Here is a 21858-nt window from a genome sequence, read left to right on the forward strand (position 1 = left end):
AAGCGGAGGCGTAAGGTGGAAGAAGCACAGTGCGCTAGGGACCAGGGCAAATGAAGGGGTGAAAGGAGGTCGGTCCACTGTTAAGGGTTAGGCTCTGAGGGGCGGGAGGGGCGAGAGGGCGTGCGCAGCGCATGCGCTGGAAGCACACTGCGGCGATCCAGGAGGATGTCCTTTTCTGGCTTCAGCGCCGGGGCTGGAGCCACCACTGCTCCCGTGCCTGCAGTCCGCTGCTACTAAAGCCTGCGGCTGCCACTCAGGCGCGCTCTCTCTCCCTGTCTCTCTTTGTCCCGCCGCTCTCTCCACCCAGTCTTGGGACTGCTGGCTTTAAGAATTCCTGCTACGACACTCGATTCAGCCAGGAGGTAAAGGAACGATGTAGGGGAAGAACATAACATGGAGGGCGGCGGAGGGAACTTGGGCCAGGGAGAGCCTTAATTTGTGCATTCTTCCGGTTCACGGGAGGAAAAAATGGGGTCCAGGATGGGCCTCAGTTCTCCAAAACGATGTTGAGCATTTACTCCCCATTGCGAAAGGGATGCAGACTCCTTTCCTCTAACCCTGGTTGAGGCACCTGAGCATCAGTATTTTCCATAAGGTTTCCTGTTTACAAAATTTAGGATACCTCATTTGTAGCAGGTATATTTAAAGGGGGAGGCTTTAGGATAAGGCTCATCCGATGATTTATGAAAGCTTTCTTTGCTTTTGTTCAGGTTGGCGAGTCTTATTATGTGAATCCAAGGGTACTCTAGCCCCTCCCTTGGGGTCTGGGCGGATTCCATCTAGATCTGTCCTTATCACCTACAACGCCTTCTTTCCCGAATTCAACTTCCATAGTTTATGGTATCTATCCGCATTTGAGAATGTTGCTAATGGCTCTCTATGGGCACTGGGGCACAACTGTGGCGAGAAAACACGGCCAGACAGTATCAGGCTTATATACTATATATAAAAAACGAAGATGGGAGAGAGAAGGGAGAGAATGGGAGAGGACAAGCACGGTACGCATGGTATTTGGGAGAACAGGGAAACGCGGCGCCAAGTGGCGGCGCTCAAGTATACAGTATTTGAGAAGACCTGACTTGAGGGGTAGGGGCTCCAGTGGTGGTGGGGAGAGAGAGGCACGCATGCGCAAGGGTTGGGCGGAGTGGGGGTGGAGGGGCGAAAAGCGAAAGGCACGCATGCGTACTTGAGAATGCAACGTTGCTAGGAGTTGGCCACAGCGGTTGGGAGGGGGAGAAGGTGCGCATGCGTAATTGAGACAACATGGTGACGGGTTGAACTGTGGGGGCGAGGAGAGGGAGAGGAGAGAGAGAGGAAGGGGGGAGAGGAGAGAGGAGGGGGGAGAGGAGAGAGGAGGGGGGAGGGAGGGGGAAGATAGAGAGAGAGAGAGAGAGACACACACACGCACGCACGACAGACACGCGCATGCGCATTTCAGACAGAATGCCTGGGAGGGGAGGGGAGGCGAGGCGCGCAGCGTACGGGTAATTAAGGTTGCAAAATGGCGAGGGGGGAGGTAAGTTGTCTTTGCTTAGCCATCTTGCACTAGCAGGGTCTGCAGAAAAAAAAAATCTGCCTTGTTAGTTGGGTGAAGGCATCAGCCTGAGTTGGAATTGTCTTAGGCTGTAGCCAAATTCACTGGGAATTAACCCAGAATCTTAGCCTCTCACTGGCCTATTGATGAGTGGGTTTAAAAATGCGGAGGCGATGATGACTCTGCAAAAGGTTGCGGCCGCTGGCTGTGTGTAGGAAATGCGTAAAATGGGAGCACTTGGAGACAGTCCACATTTGGGCAGTGCACATTCGGAGGGCTCAGCCTGGTTTGCCGATTTGGGGCCGTTATACTTGGCTCTGGATACACTGTTCATCCCATCATAGTAGCAAAGCAATGTGAGAATCTGCTGTTATGTTGGCCGAAAGCCCTTAATTTTCTCCCCTTGTAGAACACAGGAGTGAGAATTTGGTGTGTTTCCAAACGCTTGTTACACTTTGCTTTAAACCTGGAGTTTGGGCAAATGGCTGTCTGCGACTCACACTGGCGTGTAAAGAGATTGAAGGTAGTTAATAGTAGTGATGGTATGAAAGCGATCTGGACTTACACCCTTTCCTCTAAATTATTTCTTCTTATGTAGAACTTTCAGCACGGTTTTGTCTTAGCAGGAAGATTGGAGTTTCTTTTCTTTCCTTTTTTTTTTTTTTAGGCAGCCGTGCTGTCATGGCTCTCTGAGGGCTGCCAGTTAGGATTTGTTGTTAATCGCTAAAATAATAATTTAGTGCTTTTTATATATACATATATGTATGTATGTAGTAGAAAGGGCACAGGATTCAAAAGTGAGGAGCACATCTTTTCCAATAATCCTGGCTATCTCATGCTGGATCTTTTCCTTCTCTGGGCCTGTTTATCTGTAATAATAATTACACTTAAACCCACTTACTATGTGCAAGGTACTGACTGGTCTGCCTGGTTTAACATATGCCTTAATTTATTTAGTGCTCTCAATAATCTTATCAAATAGCAGTACTATTATTCAGTTTTTACAAATGAGGAATTTGAGGAACACAGATTAAATTGTCCAAGGCTTTACAGCCAGTTGAATGGCTGAGACAGGATTTTTATCCAGGTAGTATGGCTCCAGAGTCCTATGCTCTTAAGCATTATACTTTATCCCCTAAAATGAGGGGGCAAATTTAGAGGATTCTTCTTTTATGATTTCAAATTTTGTTTGTAACTTACCTAAACAGTTTTAGAAAGGAGAGTTGTTTGCTGCTTTTGACTCCACGCATAGTACAGGGTTACATAACTAGGAGACAAAAAAGTAAAGAATTGTTGATTTGGTGCCTACTGGGGTGGCTATTCTTATCTACCCTTGTGTTCTGTGCGTTTTGTTCTGCAGAGGGTCTAAAATGGCCGACTGCAGCAGGCTGGACACACCCTTCTTGTTTTGCCTGATTTTCAATCTGATCTAACGTTGAGCCAACCAGTCATTTACTGCATTAGAGATTTTTTTTTTGTCTTTAACCATTATTAATATTTTGATGTGTTGATGCCAATGTACAATAATAAAAAGGTTATTGCCTTTTTTCTTGTAATAAAAGACTGAAAATATATGTATTTCTTTTATTATTTGGTTAGGTTACATTCATTGTAGTAGAATTACTACATCAAAGGTTATGAACATTTTTCACACTCAATATGTATTGTCAAGTTTCTTCCTCAAAAGGTTGTACCAATTTTTACTCACACAAGCACTGAATGTTTTTCTTAAAAAAATTATTTTTATGGGTAAAAACTAGTATTATTTTTTCATTTCTTGGTTATTAGTGAGTTTGGATTCTTTTTTCCTCCGTATGTTTCTAAGTTTTATTTTCTTTCATGCAGTGATGATACCTTATACTGATTTATCTGTTGAAATTTTAGTTTAGTGTTTATTATTATCTGAATGTGTTCTGTAAAGAAAGACTATTTTACTAAAATTTCTGTAATGTTATGAATACCTACTCCAGGTTATTGTTTGCCTTTTAATTTTTAAAAATTTTTGGCTAGTAGAGATTTGAAATCATGTGGTCAAATCTATCATCCATTTTGTGATTTTTCTTCCATTGTTTAAATTTGAATAGCTCCCTCAATCCAGAAATTTGGTAAATATTTGTTGTAACTTTGTCTGAGGATAACCATCAAGTATGGGGACAAAAACACCCATAGTTTCACCACCCAGAGGTAGCTAGTGTTAATAATTTTGCTCACATTTTCTCATTCTCTTCATTTTTCTACACAGTTGATCATGTATGTGCACTATTTTATATTGCATTTTGTCTTTAACATTACAACATGCATATTTTCATGTTTACATTCTTTGTAATTGTCATCTAATTCTTTCTTGATACTCTGTTGTATGTATTTTACAGATTTTCAGTATTTTAAATTATGTAAAGAATGTCTTTTCATTTACTTTTTGTTACTTATCTGTTTTGGGTCATTTCCTTATAGAGTTCTAGAATTTGACTTGTCAAAAGGTTTGAACATTATAAAGAGTTGCCATATTGCTTTCCATAAAATTATGTCAATTTTTACACCCATTTAGGTACTTAAAATTTTTTTTTTTTTTTTTTTTGCTAACTTCAGATGTAAAAGAATGAAATCTTTGTTTTATGATACATTTCTCTTATTGGTGAGGCTGGACTTTTAGATCTTAATTATTAATTAGCTCTTATTTGTTTTTGTGAATTATTCAATTTGGGCCTGAATGTTATTTATTTGTAAAGGACAAATGTCATTTGTTGCAGATATACTCCTAAGTAATGTTTGTTGCCATTGAGTCTGAAGGAATGTTTGCGATTCCAAATACAACTGCTGTGTGGGATACATGTCAGGTTCTTGGTAGCCATTTTGAGATAAGATCTGTCTGACTTTCAAATAGAAAGCCATTTTTTTTTAATCTAAAAGGCAAGGACTTGTGAGTGCTGCACAACAGTGGTGCTCCCTGGCTTTGGGAGTAGGGAAAAGATGGCAACATTTTGTCCCTAATAAGAAACTAATTTAGACAAGAAACAAAAGGGTTGTCCTCTCTCCCCCCATCCATCCAGGGATTGGTCTTATTTTAAATACCTATGAGTGATCTGATATAAATATCCACATTTATAGATACTACTAAGTGCTGGGGGGATGTGAAATGCTAATAGGAAAAAACTGCAATACCTGAGAAACCATCCAGAGCAGGCTGACAATTGGCAGAACAGAACAGTGTGTAGGTGAGAGCAGTGTAATAACTTTAGGGGAAAATAGTATGTTAAGCTTATAAAATAACAGACTCATGGACACATTGGGTCCCAAAACAGGGATCTCAGTGTAACTGCCAATTACTTGTCACTGGCCCAGTTTGCTGATGCAGAGCCAAATGAGCCATTAAAAACTTAGGCCTTATTAAGAAAGGTATGGGGCACAGAAAAATGCCATCCTCTCTTTGTATAAAACCATCTGAACCAAATAACTATTTATAGTGATAGTCTCTCCTCAAAAAGTCTCTTACTATCACTTACCTAGTTTTGAAAACAGAGTGGGAAAAGTGTGTTGCCTTTCTGTTTTCGTTTTTCTTATGTATAATATATAGGTGAATTAGATATTCTCAAAGGTCATGAGGGGTCTAGTTCTGCTTTCCTAAAACTGGGTCTGTTATTTCTGGTTCAAAGAATCTGTTTAATTATGTTTATTAAATAAAACTTTCAAACTTGTTATTCCCCACTCCATGAGCTGTATATTGTCTATTTTACATTTAGTAACATTCTTTTATTTTTTCAGTGAAGGATAGGAATTACTGGATTTAGAGGTGCCAAGTGAGCTGTTACTGCTTTTTGCTATCCACTTACACTGGGTTAATCCAGTTAGTTGTAAGCTCCCATTTTTCAGAATTTTGCTAGCTGCAGATATTAAACCAGGCTCATGTGTAGTAGGGTGGGGAGGTTGAGCAGTGTATAAGCAAAAAGAAGAAAAAAAAGGCTCATGTTTTAGAACAGGTGGTTGAGAAGGGACTTTGTTGGAGATCTGTGCCTATCTTAAGCATAGAAGTCCTATTTTACATCATGCTAGTGTCTAGTTCTCAAATCCATCTATGATCAGGGATTAGGGTGAGCCTGGATACTTGAAATAGCTGAAGAGCATTTAACCTTTGATTTCTGCGATTTATTCCTCCCCTCTCTTGTTACAGCCAGCAGCAGCCTGGAGCAGCACCCCCTGGAAGGAAATTTTACATCGGCCATTATAATACAACCTGATAAGTGTTTCAACACTTATCAGGTTGTATTGTAATTGTCTGTGTATATGCCTGTCTCTCTTCCTGTTATATTAGACTGTGAGCTCCTTGAGGGCAGGGATGGTATCTCCATCTCCAGAGCCCAGCCTGGCACATTAGTAGGCCTCAGTAAATGTTTATTGGATGAATAAATGAATGACTCATCAACAAACATTTATTGTGTGCCTGCTAAAGTGATCTCCACAGGCTCTGGACTGTCAACTGTTTTCTTCAAAAAGCATGTGGTCAGAAACTGGCCATTTCTTTCTAGCTATGTATATGTATCAAGAGTTTCGCATGAGACAATGCTATTTTTGTGTTTGGATTTCAGTCTTTGGTATTTACAGATGTTACTAATTTTGCTACTGCTGACACTTGCTTTCTTGATGGGACCTGGGTGATAGCTGCTAGATTGGGAGCCTTATCCTCATGGCCCAGTGTTTGCTAAATGGTTCCTATTTGTAAACTTACCCTCCCTGAGTCATCCTCCAAATTGTATTCCAACATAGGACTCCTCATTCTAAACCAAGGGTGGGCAAACTCTATGGCTGGTGGGCTATCAGTTTTTGCAAATAAAGTTCTATTGGAACACAGCCATGCTCATTCATTGATGTTTTGTCTGGAGTCACTTTGGCACAGCAATGGCAGAGTTGAGTAGCTTTGTCAGAGATGTTGTGGCCTATGCAGCCTTTGTAGAAAAAGATTGCTGAGCCTGTTCTGGATCATCACTCAGCAGTGATGGTTTCATTCCCCACTCCATTCACTAGAGCAAAAACTCATTTGTTATTGCTTTTGACTAGTCTTTTTTTTATTTTACAGTTGGGCCAGCTAGGACACATTTTAAACTAGGAGATTATAAGGTCTCCCCCAGGGTCCTGCAGTCAGTCAGTTATACCCTGTCCTTTAACATCATGTTTCAAGCCTCAACTCAAAAAATACCTTTTATTATATCCTAACTGGAAGCATGTGGACATAGCATGCCTTGGTGCCTTCTCCCTTGCTTTCCTCCTTCCTACACAGCTCTTTGCAATAAGACTATGGGAAATAAGGAATTAATGTGGGATAAGGCAGAAAGATAAGCTGAGGCAAACGCTAGAGGGTCCTAATGCTAATTTTTAAATGAAGAAGTGGAGTTTCTAAAATATTCACTTATTTAGACTTATATAGGTAGTAAGCCTGGATTTCCAAGACCTTAGAGCCCTTCTCACTCGCTTCTCTAGTCTTATAGGCACTATCTTGGTAACCTGCCTATGAGTACATTGTGGTTCATTTAACTTCTTTAAAAAGTCAGCAAGCTCCAGGTCAGATGCCAGAAAGCTAAATCTAAAAAAACAAAAGGGAAAAAATATCGAATAGGCTCCTTACATCATATAGGCACATCCTAGGAGTAAAATAGAGTTTGGAAAGGCCTTATGGCCTTCTTTTTCAAGCTGCTTGCTGGATTTTCCCCAACGTTCTATTATGAAAAATTTCAAGCGTACATACAGAAAAGTTGTAATATTTGCACAATGAAAAGCCATATACGCAACATTTAACTATACAGTCATGCGTATCTTGACAGGATACATTCTGGTAATGGCAAATGTTACCTGTTTGTGTCTCTCTCCCTTGATTTAAACTCAAGAGTAGAGACCACCATATCTTACTCATCTTTGTAATTCTCTTAGCAATAAAGGTTTGTATTCAGTTCTAAGGATATACTCCCAAATATGTGTTTAAGGATATTCTCAAAGATTTAGGTATGGGCATGTTCATAACATTCATAGCAGTAAATAATGGAAAAACCTGTTCATCAATAGGAATTTGTTTAAAAACATTTTGGTATATATATATTTTTTATAATGACAGGCTCTTGCTCTGTTGCCAGGGCTAGAGTGCAGTGGCATCATCATAGCTCACTGCAACCTCAAACTCCTGGGCTCAAGCGTTCCTCTTACCTCAGCCTCTGGAGTAGCTGGGACTACAGATGAGCGCCACCACACCCAGCTAATTTTTCTGTTTTTTGTAGAGATGGGGTCTTTGTCAAGCTGGCCTCAAGCAGTCCTCCTGCTTTGGCCTCCCACGGTGCTAGGATTACAGGTGTGAGCCACTGTGCCAGTCCAGTGTATTCATATAATAATACAACATAATCATTAAAAATAAAAATAGTCTTATAAGTGAATATTTGACTTGGAAAGATGTATACAGTATATTAATTGAAAAAACCTACAGAGCAGTAGTATAGTTTCACCTAATTTTTGTAAAATAAGAATTCTTGTTTGTATAATACATATACATATGTATGAAAGTTGTTGGAAGTACATATCCCAAGTGTTAAACTTTTCTGGGATTCTGGGTGATTTTTATTTTATTTTAGAGACAGGGTTTCACTTGGTTGCCCAGGCTGGAGTGCAGCAGCATGATCATAGCTCACTGCAACATCAAACTCCTGGGCTCAAGGGAGCCTACCCCCTCAGCCTCCCAAAGTGCCAGCCCTACTTTCTGTCTTTGATATAGTTCTGGAATTTTTTTTGTTTTTTTGCAGTGTGCATGCATGACTTTGAAAGTTAAAGAAACATTGAAACTATTTCCATTTTGAAATTGTTGATCTCAATAGAAGTGGAGTATATAGGGGTGGTGAGAGAGCTGGAAACCGGAGCAGTTTAGTTTAGAAAAGAGCTGAATGGGGTGGAAGAGGATGGTAGAAATAAGATCACTGTCTTCAGAGAAAGGCACTAACTGCCAACTACCCCTATATTCCTTTCTCCTTAGGACAGGCATTTCCCAGATCAGGGTTTACACTTACCATTTATTTCCCAATCAGGCCCTATATACATTCCTTTCCCATCCTTGTCCCTCTGGGCTTTAAGCTACCGCAATTGTTAGTGGCAGTAGCTGCTTGTGGGTGTGCAGATCTTGATCTAGTAAATGGTGGCTTTAATTGCTTCAGTAAAGAGATGGCTCAAAACTATCAAGGCTCCTGCTTCCCCTCTTCTGCCCCCAGCTAGGTAGCACCAATCTTATCCACATATGGTGGGAGAACTTTCTACCTGGGTCTCATGATCACTAGTGGATCAGAGGAGAGATACTTTCTTGCTGGTGGTGGATGAAATAGTTAAAAATGAGTGACAATCTATTCCTTGGGTCTTCCTGGGGTTTGAGTTCAGAGTTGCCTGTATCTCACTGAGTAACAGGAAACTTAGCAGCATTAGCTGGTGCTGCCAGCAACTAATGATAGCAATTAATAGCCTGGGCTTTGGGCCATTGCTGAATTGCCAGATTTCTGGCTTGCTTTTCATGCTAAGCAGTTAGGGAGTGGGAAACTTATAAGCAATAGGCTGCTTCCATAGAAAGAAAGGACCCTTGGGAATCCTTGGCTTATCCTGTGTGGTCTCATGTCTCAGAACCCTGTTCTCCCCAGTGATTGAGTCTTGGAGGTAGGGGACTAGCCACTGGTCTACCTAGCTCCTTGTTATCCTTTTAATAACCCAGACAGCTAGGTAAGAAACAAATAACGTTTGATACCTTTTCACTTATGGTCAGTCCTGGTGGAAGTTGAGATTGTAAATGACAGGGCTTGGTTTGGTCCAGAGCCCAGAGTTTTGTTACCTTTCCCCATCAGTGTGAACCAGGTGCCATCTGATGACTAGATGAAAGTTTAATTCACCTTTTGAGGACTGTTTTGGTCAGGAGTAAAAGAATGTAGATTCATTAACTGCTAGACACAGAAGGACTGCTAAAGGGTCACGACTACCCCCTGTTCAAAGATAAAGATATATAGGCCCAAAGAGGGGAAGGATTTGAAGGAAACTAGGAAGACCAGCATTAGAGTTTACATGTGAGTTCTAACGCTTTGGTATAGTCATTAGGTGACTCTGTACCCAACTTAACTCATTTAAAATGGGAGCAAGAATCCTTACTAAACAATAATTGTAGACCTTGCAGTGGCCTTTGCCAGATAAAGAACATAATGATGATGCTAATTTGAATACTTAGCAAGAGTGAAATCTGAGGCTCATGGTATGGTTGGCTGGATGGCTTGATTGAGGTGGTAAAAATAAAATTAAAGCTAGATCTCAAACCTTAACTGTTCCATCTTATATTTGTTTCCTTCCTTCTCCCTATCCTATAGGTGACACCAAATGCAGCCAGAAACCACTGATGAAGAGGTATATTAAGCCCTGCCTGGTTAACCTCTAGCAAGGTTATTAGAGAATTGGGAGAGGCTCAAGTCAGCATCTTGCATGTGGTTATCAAACCTTTGCGAAGTCTTGGTAAGTGGTCAGTGGCTTTGGTGGGCTTAGCTAGTTAGTAGGAAGGGGCAGGGAAGGTGGTCTTAATAGGCACTAGGCAATTACTGGGTGTTTTCTCATTGTGACATGAAGAAAAACCTTAAAATATTCAGGCTGTACTAGAGAATAAAGAGTCTAACCTCTCCTTTTCGAAACATTCTCCCATTTTTACAGATAGGGGAATTGGAAATTGTCCCAAGATTGTAGCTAGTTGGTGTAGAAAATGGATTTGATTCCAAGCCAGTACTGTATCTTCCACCCAGTGCTTCCTCTAGATTTCATCAAATCCAAGGAGGCCATGTGAGACAGAAATGTTTTTGTTTCACAGTGAAAGATTTTTGTAGTAGCTTCTAAGGATGCACTTCCTTTTTTTTTTTTTTTTTTGAGACAGAGTCTTGCTCTGTTGCCCAGGATAGAGTGCCCTGCCGTCAGCCTACCTGTGCACCGCAACCTCAAATTCCTGGGTTCAAGCAATCCTTCTGCCTGAGCCTCCTGAGTAGCTGGGACTACACCCAGGTGCCACCATGCCCGGCTAATTTTTTCTATATATATATTTTTAGTTGGCCAGATCATTTCTTTCTATTTTTAGTAGAAACGGGGTCTCACTCACTCTTGCTCAGGCTGGTCTCGAACTCCTGACCTCGAGCCATCCTCCCGCCTCGGCCTCCCAGAGTGCTAGGATTGCAGGCGTGAGCCACTGTGCCCGGCCCTCCACTTGTATTTCACAATATGAAGATAAATATATTTTCTTATAGTTCATAATTCAATTATACATTTTATTTATTTATTTATTTATTTTTAAATATGAATCTTCCCCATTGAGTATCTCTTTGTGTGATATGTAGCTAATTTTTCTAAATGTCCAACACATTCGGGGTTTGGGAGGTTGTAGTAAAGGGTACTCCTAGTGATCTCTGCAGCAGGAATTTCAGAATCTTTTCTCAAGTGCTCTGCTTTTACCATGTCTTAAATGTTCTCTGAGCCCCTTTCGCTGAGCATCCTTTCAGTTTTGTGGCTGCTGACTTACGCTCTCCTCAATGACAGGAGTTGACAACCTTTTTCTGTGGAGGGCCCGAGTTTAAATATTTTAGGTTTTGTAATCCATACGGTTTCTGCTATTGTAGTGTGAAAGCAGCTATAGACAACACATAAATGAGTGTGGCTTGCTGATGGCCCTCATGGCCTCACCTCTGCATCGTGTTGGCGTCTGTGTATCCTTTCAGCTTCGGTTCCCTTTGCTTACTGTGATTACTTTGGATAGTCCAACTCCAATTCCTGAGAACACAAATTTATTAGGCCTGTCATTTCCCAGTTCAGCTAGATATTTGTATACCAACAGCAGCAGTTTATGGATCTTTACTTTTGTGTTCTGCAGTTAATATGATGATTACACTGGGGCTCTGCTTCTTTTACTCTTTTTCTCATAGCTTCTAATATATGCATTAGCAACTGACTTCTCTATCCTTTGTTTCAGGGATTGCATTTGCAAATGAGGGCAGGCGGGATCCAAATGCATAAATGCGTAAGATGGGTCTGGTATTCATTCTCTTCCTTTTTCTTGAAACACTGCCTTTTGTGGGGGGCGCTTTTCTTTTGTTTATCCACCTTTGATAGAAACTTCTCCTTAGGTACAGGAGAAGTTTCTCTAAAATACAAACAAGAGTGCAAGTGGGATGATAAAGGGCAACTGACGCTTTTAAGAGGATGGTAGGGAGTATTTGGGATTGTGGTCAGTTGCAACATGGACCTTTCCTCCAAAGGGGAAGGAAGGCTTTAGTGCTTGGCTCCTGCTGATTGTTGGCCAGTGGAAATGTGGGCCTCAGATTGCCAAGATTCCAGCTCTCTGCAAAGAGCCTAATTGGATTTAGTGGGGGATTTTTTTTTTCTTTTAGTTTTTTTTCTTTTTGTGTTCCCTCCCCTTCTTCCCTTCTTCCCTCCCTCATGGCTTCAATTTTTTTTAAATGCTTCAGGCTGACTGAATACGTTTATAAATGCTTTTATAACCTCATAGCTTCTGCTTCTTCATAATTTTGGCTTATTCATGATGTTACCTTCTTCGCATGTGGTATAAAATGTGGGTATATATCACTACCTGTTTAACTAGGCCAGGGGCTTGGCTTTTCCTTGGGCATTGTTTAAAACTGGGCTACGGTTTTGAATGCAATTGTATGCATTAGAATGGAATAGATTAGGAAACAATAGATAAGATAGAATATAGAGAAGAAAATAGGAAAATAGTAGCCATCATTTGGCAAAGGGTAAGTACAGGAAACCTTCCGTATCCATGGGTTCCATATGCAGGGATTCAACCGACTGTGGATCAGAAATATTTGGAAAAAACAATAAATAACAATACAGCCATGAAAATAATACCCAAAAAGTCAATATACTATAAAAACTATTCACACAGCATTTACATTGTATTAGGTATTATAAGTAATGTAGTGACGATTTAAAGTATACAAGAGGATATGTGTAGGTTATGTGCAGATACTACACCATTTTATATATAGGACTTGCACATCGGTGGATTTGGGTATCTGGGGGGGTTTCTAGAACCAATCCCTATGGATACTGAGAGATGACTGTATTGTTTTGTGAAATTTTTGTCCCAGCTATGTGTATGTACTTATGTACATGTATGTGTCTTTGGTCTAATGTAATAGTGTCTATGAAACAACTTTATAAGACAGTGAGTAAGACATTGAGAGCAAACTGGTATCCTCTGGACTAGCTTACTCCTGTAGATAGGTCTTCTTTGGCCCACACAGTATTTGCTTTAAAATCAGGTGAATATTTAAAAACTAAAAGACTTTGCATAAAAGTCTAGATTTGTACTGTCTCCTGAAATATCGGAAGATGGGGTCTAAATTCCCACTGAGGCCAAGTAATGGTAGGTTCATATTTTTTTTTTTTTTTTTTTTTGAGACAGTCTCACACTGTTGCCCGGGCCAGAGTGCCGTGGTGACAGCCTAGCTCACAGCAACCTCAAACTCCTGGACTCAGGTGATCCTACTGCCTCAGCCTCGTGAATAGCTGGGACTACAGGCATGCGCCACCCTGCCCGGCTAATTTTTTTCTATATATTTTTAGTTGTCCCACTAATTTCTTTCTATTGTTTTAGTAGAGACGGGGTCTCGCCCTTGCTCAGGCTGGTCTCAAACTCCTGCGCTCAAAACATCCGTCCGCCTCGGCCTCCCAGACTGCTAGGATTACAGGCGTTAGCCACCTCGCCCAGCTTGTGTGAGTATTTCTATGAGATTTCTGTGTGATGGCACCTTTGGAAAAGTCGATAAAAAGATGAACAGTTTTTATTTATTAAAGTTCCTCTCAAATTGCCCTTCCAAAAATGTTTTAGGTTATACTGCAGTGGTCTTATTTAACTATTTTATAGTTACTCGAGTAATTTTCCTGAAAATATTTAGGAGTGTAGGCTAAGGCCACATGGCCCTGAAGGCGCCCGATCTCCTCTGATCTGGGAAGCTAAGAAGGGTCCGGCCTGGTAATTAAAAAAAAATCTAAAAAGTTAAAAAAAAAAAAAAAATTTTTTAAGAGTCTAGGCTTTTTAATCTGAATTTTAGCACTGTATCACAACACAGGTTTTCTAAAATTTTCCTTGCACGCTAGGGGTCTCACAAAGATATTAAACTTGATTGAATTTGCCTTATTGAATTTGGAATAGGTCTAATTTTTATCACATAGAAAGATCACAATGTATGTTAACCTATTTTTCGGGTACCTTTCTGTAGGGGGTAAATGTCATCATTTTTCTTTTTTTTATTATTGAAATAAACATTTTGTTTCAGAACAATTATATATTTATAGAAAGTTCCAAAAATCATACAGAGAGTTCCCATGTGTCCCACACCTAGTTTTCCCTATTGATAACATCTTACATTAGTATAGTACATTTTGTTTTATTGCTCTTCTTTCCAGCCCTTGGTAACCTCTAATCTATTTTCAGTCTCTATGAATTGGCCTCTTCCAGGTATTTTGTATACATCAGGATCAGACAATATTTGTCCTTTTCTGCCTGGCTTATTTTACTTAGCACAGTGTCTTCAAGGTTCATCCATGTTGTTAGCCTATGTCAGAATTGTATTGTTTTTTTGTTTTTTTTTTTTTTTGAGACAGAGTCTCACTCTGTTGCCCAGGGTAGAGTGCTGTGGCATCAGCCTAGCTCACAGCAACCTCAAACTCCTGGGCTCAAGCAATCCTTCTGCCTCAGCCTCCCGAGTAGCTGGGACTACAGGCATGTGCCACCATGCCCGGCTAATTTTTCTCTCTCTCTATTTTTTTAGCTGTCCATATAATTTCTTTCTATTTTTAGTAGAGACGGGGTCTTGCTCTTGCTGAGGCTGGTCACGAACTCCTGAGCTCAAACAATCGACCCGCCTCGGCCTCCCAGAGTGCTAGGATTACAGGCGTGAGCCACCGCGCCCGGCCAGAACTGTATTCTTTTTAAGGCTGAATAATATTTCATTGTATGTATATGTCACATTTTGTTTATCCATTCATTTTGTTTATGTAGCGTGTTCTGTTTGTATGCCACATGGTAGTATGCATTTGTTTATATACACATTGTGTTTATATACCACATTTTGTTTTTCTGCTATCTTATGGATAGTGCTGCTGTAGGACATTCATGTAATGCTTTTGTCAATTGTTTTCACATTTTCTTACACTAATTAACTTGGTCTCGGTAAACTGTAGAATCAAGAATTGTTTAACCCTTACAATAAAAATCTTGAAATTGACTCTGAAGTATTGGGATACAACTTTGACCCACTGGGATTATGAGGCAGCCATATCAATATTAGGACAGGCTATGTAAAACTTAGCACAGGCCGGGCGCGGTGGCTCACGCCTGTAATCCTAACACTCTGGGAGGCCGAGGCGGGAGGATCACTCGAGGCCAGGAGTTCGAGACCAGCCTGAGCAAGAGCCAGACCCCGTCTCTACTAAAAATAGAAAGAAATGATTTGGACAGCTAAAAATCTATATAGAAAAAAATTAGCCGGGCCTGGTGGCTCATGCCTGTAGTCCCAGCTACTCGGGAGGCTGAGGCAGAAGGATTGCTGGAGCCCAGCACTTTGAGGTCGCTGTCAGCTGGCCTGACGCCACAGCACTCTAGCCCGGGCAACAGAGAGAGACTGTCTCAATTAAAAAAATAAATAAATAAAAATTAGCACAAACGTTTTCTTATTCTAGATGTGATGTGTTTGACGTTACTGCCTATTATTTCCTCCTTGATTAAAATTACAAAATCACACTAACATAGTTTGTGATTTAAGAAATAGTTTTCTTTTAGCTGTTTTTAATGTAGGCCAGTGTGTCGTGTGAAATTGATGTCCATTACCTGAACATCTGCCTTCCTTGCTTTATTCCTTCCTTTTCCCTCCGTATTCTCTGAGGGCCTTTAGTCAATTCCTTTAGGGAAGAATAATTTGAAATCTATATCTATCACTTAGGGTTACAGAGAATAATTTGCTTTCCGCCCCACCCCCAGTCCCAAAACAATACATGTTGGCCTGGATGCCGAGAGACAGGAACACTCATACACTGCTGGTGGGACTGTAAACTAGTGCAACCCCTGTGGAAAACAACATGGAGATACCTTAAACAGATCCAAGTAGACCTCCCATTGGATCCAGCAATCCCATTATTGGGCATCTACCCAGAAGAACAAAAGTCATTCTATAAAAAGACACCTGCACCCGAATGTTTATAGCAGCACAATTCACAATTGCAAAGATGTGGAAACAACCCAAATACCCATCAATTCATGAATGGATTAGCAAAATGTGGTATATGTATACCATGGAATATTACTCAGCTTTAAGAAATAACGGCGATATGGCATCTCTTTGGTTCTCCTGGAGAGAGTTGGAACCCATTCTGTTAAGTGAAGTATCCCAAGAATGGAAAAAGCACCACATGTACTCACCAGCAAACTGGTTTCCCTGATCATCACCTAAGCGCACCTTTGGGAATAACACCAATTGGGTATGGGACAGAGGTGGGGGCTGGGGGGAGGGGATGGGTGTATACCTACTTGATGAGTGCCATGCGCACTGTCTGGGGAATGGACACGCTTGAAGTCCTGACCTGGGGGCGATGGGGGTGGGGGGAGGGGATGGGTCCATACCTACATGATGAGTGCAATGTGCAATGTCTAGGGAATGGACACGCTTGAAGCTCAGACTCCGGAGGATGGGGCGGGGGGGGGGGGGGGGGCGGGGAGCATGGGCAATGTATGTAACCTGAACTTTTGTACACCCATAATGAGCTGAAATAAAAAACACAAAAAATTACAAAAACCCATAGGTAGTCATTTTCAAAAATTGAAAAAAAAAGCACGGCACAGTTAATAAAAGCATATGCATAACCACTCAGATTATTTCTATATTTCGTTCTAGTGTGTGTTTATGTTGGTAATATTTTTAGATGTCTGTAAACAAGAATATTTTCCTGTCTTTAGATGTGAATGTGTAGAAATCTTTGATTTGGACCATTATTGTTTTAGAATATTTCCTTTTTATTTTTTAATTTAAACGTCAAGATCATTTTTAGTTTTTCATAAAATTTGTGCATAAAAGAATTAACATACTTAAGGGAACATTTTTGTGTGCATGCTTCTCTGACCATTTATTAATTTTTATATATATATATATATTATTTTTGCAACAGAGTCTAACTCTCTTGCCTGGGCTAGAGTGCCGTGGCGTGAGCCTAGCTCACAGCAACCTCAAACTCCTAGGCTCAAGCGATCCTTCTGCCTCAGCCTCCCGGGTAGCTGGGACTACAGGCATGCGCCCCCATGCCCGGCTAATTTTTCCTATTTTTAGTTATTTGGCTAATTTCTTTTTATTTATAGTAGAGACGGGGGTCTCGCTCTTGCTCAGGCTGGTCTCTAAGTCCTGAGCTCAAACGATCCGCCCCCCTCAGCCTCCCGGAGTGCTAGGATTACAGGCGTGAGCGACCCTGCCCGGCCTATTTTCTTTTTCTTTCAGGTGGGATGAGGGTGGTGGGGACAGGGTCTTGTTCTGTTGCCGGGGCTAGAGTGCAGTGGCATCATCATAGCTCACTGCAGCCTGCACTCCTGGGTTCAAGCAATCCTTCTTCCTCAGCCTCCCTATTAGCTGGGAGATCAGGTGCATGCCACCATGCCAGGATACTTTTTAAACTTTTTTGTAGCGATGGGGCTCTTGGTATTCCCCAGGCTGACCTCGAACTTCTGGCCTCAAGCAGTCCTCCTGACCTGGCCTCCCAAAGTGCCAGGATTACAAGCGTGAGCCACTGCACCTGGCCTGACAGTTTCTTTTATTATAAACTGAACTTGTGAGACCTGATTTTTTTTTTTTTTCCTGTTTTGCATGTCTTGATTAGCTGATGTGAACACAGTCAAGGGTAATCAGACCCACGTTTAAGAAGCAGATGTTGATTATACACCCATACTCGTCTTCACCCTTAGTTCATTCTCCCCTCTCACACACATCAGCCTCCTGTGCCCTGGTGTCATCCTCATCCACCGTTCTTTGCCTTCTGGTTTCAGCCCTGTGCTAGGACAAGGCTCTGTTCATTTCTCTTTCACTACATGATGTTAATGACTTCTAATGGCTGTGAGATCATTCTACCCTTTTCATCTGTTTTCTAGCACTTTTCTACCAAATACAACTATATTCTTTCTCATGTAAATACCTCTTAAATCATCTCTTGACCAGTTCATTCTGTTCCAGACAGCAGTCCCTTTTATAGAGTATTTTTATATAATAGTCTTTTGATACCAGTTATTAATATTGACCGAGCACACATAAAGTGTTACACATTGTTTTATGTGTGCATTAACCCCGTGTCTATTTGTTTGTTTGTCTGGAGACAGTCTCACTTTGTCACCTTGGCTAGAGTGCAGTGGCATCATCATAGCTCACTGCAACCTCCACCTCCTGGGCTCAAGCAATCCTCCTGCCTCAGCCTCCAGAGTAGCTGGGACTACAGGCATGTGCCACCATACTCAACTAATTTTTTATATTTTTAGTAGAGACGGGGGTCTCATTGTTGCTCACGTTGGTGTCAAACTCCTGACCGCAAGTGATCCTCCCGCCTTGGCTGCCCAGAGTGCTAGGATTACAGGTGTGAGCCACTGTCCCTGGCCTTAACTCAGTTTTTATGCTTAGGAAGTAAATTGTAACATTATCCCTTATTTTTTCAGATGGTGGGGTAACTGAGGTCAGTTACACTCAGGAACATCGCCCTGAAATGTCACAGAGTGAAGGTGTTCGTTATCTTTATCAGATGATAATTTTACCTCCAACCTTCACTTCAGCTGGGGGTAAAAATGAGGTCTTTTCCAATTCCCAGGGGTGACTCTGCTCCTAGGAAGATCAGCAAAGGAGATACAGTCAGAAAAGTTAATAGCATAGGTCTGTTAGGATTAACTGCAGTGCCTCTCTAGTAGGACATCTGGATGTGACCCTTGTCTCCACATCTGTGGAAGAACAACGAACCCATTCAGAAATGACCGTTGGAAGGGCCATTTCTGCTGGCATTGCAGCGTGCGCTTGTAGTCCCAGCCACTTGAGAGGCTGAGGCAGGAGGGTCGCTGGAGCCCAGGAGTTCTGGGCTGCAGTTCCCCACGCTGATCGGGATTGTGCGCTAAGTTCAACTTCAGTATGGTGACCTCTGGGAGCAGGGGACTACCAGGCTGCCTTAAGGAGGGGTGAACTGTCCCAGGTGAAAAACGGAGCAGATGAAAACTCCTGTGCCGTTCAGTAGTGAGAGTGCACCTGTGAATAGCCACATGTCTTAGGGTGCAAGAGCCTAACGTCCATACTACAGTGTCTTCTTTGGACGTTGTTAGATACTCTTGACCTCTCCGGTATTTTCTCCCATGGTGAGTCTGTCCTAACAACCTTACTATGAACATGTTTTTGCAATCTAAGCATACTCCATGGAAGAAGCCCTTTAACATGAGACTGGTTCCAAAGTACTGCATTGGCTTCCGGAATAGAGGATTGCCTTCTGATTCCTTCGTCTGGCTACCACAACAGAGAGACCCGTGGGATCCAACCTGCCATCAGGTCAACTGTTTTGTGCCAGGTGTTTCTTTTCAGGTTAATGCCCCTCTATCTTCAGGTCTTGAGCCTCAATTTGACTTCCCCAGCTCATCCGCTGAAGACTACAGAGCTACGTCAGGTGAGGAATCCCTCCATCTGTAGTTTGGAATGTTGCTGGGAGGACGGCTGTCTGGGTGCAGCAGGCAAAAGTTTTATTCATTTAAACTGTAGTATAAGTTATAAACCATAATACATTGTGCAATTGTCCGATTTTAAAGAAAACTTTTTTTTTGAGGCAGAGTCCTGCTCTGTCACCCTGGCTAGAGTGCCGTGGCGTCAGCCTAGCTCACAGCAACCTCAAACTCCTGGGCTCAAGCGATCCTCCTGCCTCAGCCTCCCAGGTAGCTGAGACTACAGGCATGCGCCACCATGCCCATTTATTTTTTTTCTATATATTTTTAGTTATGCATATGATTTCTTTCTATTTTTTAGTAGAGACGGGGTCTCGCTCTTGCTCAGGCTGGTCTCAGACTCCTGAGCTCAAAGATTCACCCACCTCGGCCTCCCAGAGTTTGTTGTTTTGGTTTTTCTATTCAGACAGAGTCTCACTCTGTTGCCTGGGCTAAAGTGCCGTGGTGTCAGCTTAGCTCACAGCAACCTCAAACTCCTGGGCTCAAGCAATCCTTCTGCCTCAGCCTCCTGAGTAGCTGGGACTACAGGCATGCGCCACCATGCCCGGCTAATTTTTTCTATATATTTTTAGTTGTCTGGCTAATTTCTTTCTATTTTGGTAGAGACGGGGTCTGGCTCTTGCTCAGGCTGGTCTTGAACTCCTGAGCTTAAACAATCTACCCGCCCCGGCCTCCCAGAGTGCTAGAATTACAGGCCTGAGCCACCTCGCCTGGCCCTTTTCCACTGATTTTTAATCTATCGTATGTTCCGGGTATTTTCCCGAGTTTGGCCTATGAATGATTCATTCTTATGCAGCTCAAATATCTTTTTCTTCATGGTTTATTCTCCGCTTGTATTTTTTTTTTTTTCTTTTTTGCAGACAGAGTCTCACTGTGTTGCCCAGGCTAGAGTACCATGGCGTCAGCCTAGCTCACAGCAACCTCAAACTCCTGGGCTTAAGCGATCCTACTGTCTGAGCTTCCCGAGTAGCTGGGACTACAGGCATGCAACACTATGCCCGGCTAATTTTTTCTATGTATATATTTTTAGTTGGCCAGATCATTTCTTTCTCTTTTTAGTAGAATCGGGGTCTCACTCACTCTTGCTCAGGCTAGTCTCGAACTCCTGACCTCGAGCCATCCTCCCGCCTCGGCCTCCCAGAGTGCTAGGATTGCAGGCGTGAGCCACTGTGCCCGGCCCTCCACTTGTATTTCACAATATGAAGATAAATATATTTTCTTGTAGTTCATAATTCAATTATACATTTTATTTATTTATTTATTTATTTTTAAATATGAATCTTCCCCATTGAGTATCTCTTTGTGTGATATGTAGCTAATTTTTCTAAATGTCCAGCACATTCGGGGTTTGGGAGGTTGTAGTAAAGGGTACTCCTAGTGATCTCAGCAGCAGGAATTTCAGAATCTTTTCTCAAGTGCTCTGCTTTTACCATGTCTTAAATGTTCTCTCAGCCCCTTTCTCTGAGCATCCTTTCAGTTTTGTGGCTGCTGACTTACGCTCTCCTCAATGACAGGAGTTGACAACCTTTTTCTGTGGAGGGCCCGAGTTTAAATATTTTAGGTTTTGTAATCCATACGGTTTCTGCTATTGTAGTGTGAAAGCAGCTATAGACAACACATAAATGAGTGTGGCTTGCTGATGGCCCTCATGGCCTCACCTCTGCATCGTGTTGGCGTCTGTGTATCCTTTCAGCTTCGGTTCCCTTTGCTTACTGTGATTACTTTGGATAGTCCAACTCCAATTCCTGAGAACACAAATTTATTAGGCCTGTCATTTCCGAGTTTAGCTAGATGTTTGTATACCAACAGCAGCAGTTTATGGATCTTTACTTTTGTGTTCTGCAGTTAATATGATGATTACACTGGGGCTCTGCTTCTTTTACTCTTTTTCTCATAGCTTCTAATATATGCATTAGCAACTGACTTCTCTATCCTTTGTTTCAGGGATTGCATTTGCAAATGAGGGCAGGCGGGATCCAAATGCATAAATGCGTAAGATGGTTCTGGTATTCATTCTCTTCCTTTTTCTTGAAACACTGCCTTTTGTGGGGGGCGCTTTTCTTTTGTTTATCCACCTTTGATAGAAACTTCTCCTTAGGTACAGGAGAAGTTTCTCTAAAATACAAACAAGAGTGCAAGTGGGATGATAAAGGGCAACTGACGCTTTTAAGAGGATGGTAGGGAGTATTTGGGATTGTGGTCAGTTGCAACATGGACCTTTCCTCCAAAGGGGAAGGAAGGCTTTAGTGCTTGGCTCCTGCTGATTGTTGGCCAGTGGAAATGTGGGCCTCAGATTGCCAAGATTCCAGCTCTCTGCAAAGAGCCTAATTGGATTTAGTGGGGGATTTTTTTTTTCTTTTAGTTTTTTTTCTTTTTGTGTTCCCTCCCCTTCTTCCCTTCTTCCCTCCCTCATGGCTTCAATTTTTTTTAAATGCTTCAGGCTGACTGAATACGTTTATAAATGCTTTTATAACCTCATAGCTTCTGCTTCTTCATAATTTTGGCTTATTCATGATGTTACCTTCTTCGCATGTGGTATAAAATGTGGGTATAT

General features: G+C 41.7%; 1 long non-coding RNA gene across 7 annotated transcripts; it reads left to right on the top strand.

Moving 5' to 3' along the window:
- Positions 1 to 198: 198 nt before the first annotated feature.
- LOC138379128 (uncharacterized) lies at positions 199 to 21668 on the top strand. 7 transcript variants are annotated; one of them, XR_011231966.1, is made up of 6 exons: positions 199 to 362; positions 9898 to 10039; positions 11532 to 11579; positions 13182 to 13300; positions 19000 to 19252; positions 21249 to 21668. It is a non-coding gene; the product is annotated as an uncharacterized lncRNA (long non-coding RNA). The 7 variants fall into 7 exon arrangements; XR_011231969.1 differs by having other exon boundaries at positions 19193 to 19252; XR_011231972.1 differs by lacking the exon at positions 21249 to 21668 and adding an exon at positions 19413 to 19566.
- Positions 21669 to 21858: the final 190 nt, after the last annotated feature.

Source organism: Eulemur rufifrons, chromosome 30 (genome assembly GCF_041146395.1).
Source record: "Eulemur rufifrons isolate Redbay chromosome 30, OSU_ERuf_1, whole genome shotgun sequence".
In the NCBI taxonomy this organism is placed as follows: Eukaryota; Metazoa; Chordata; class Mammalia; order Primates; family Lemuridae; genus Eulemur; species Eulemur rufifrons.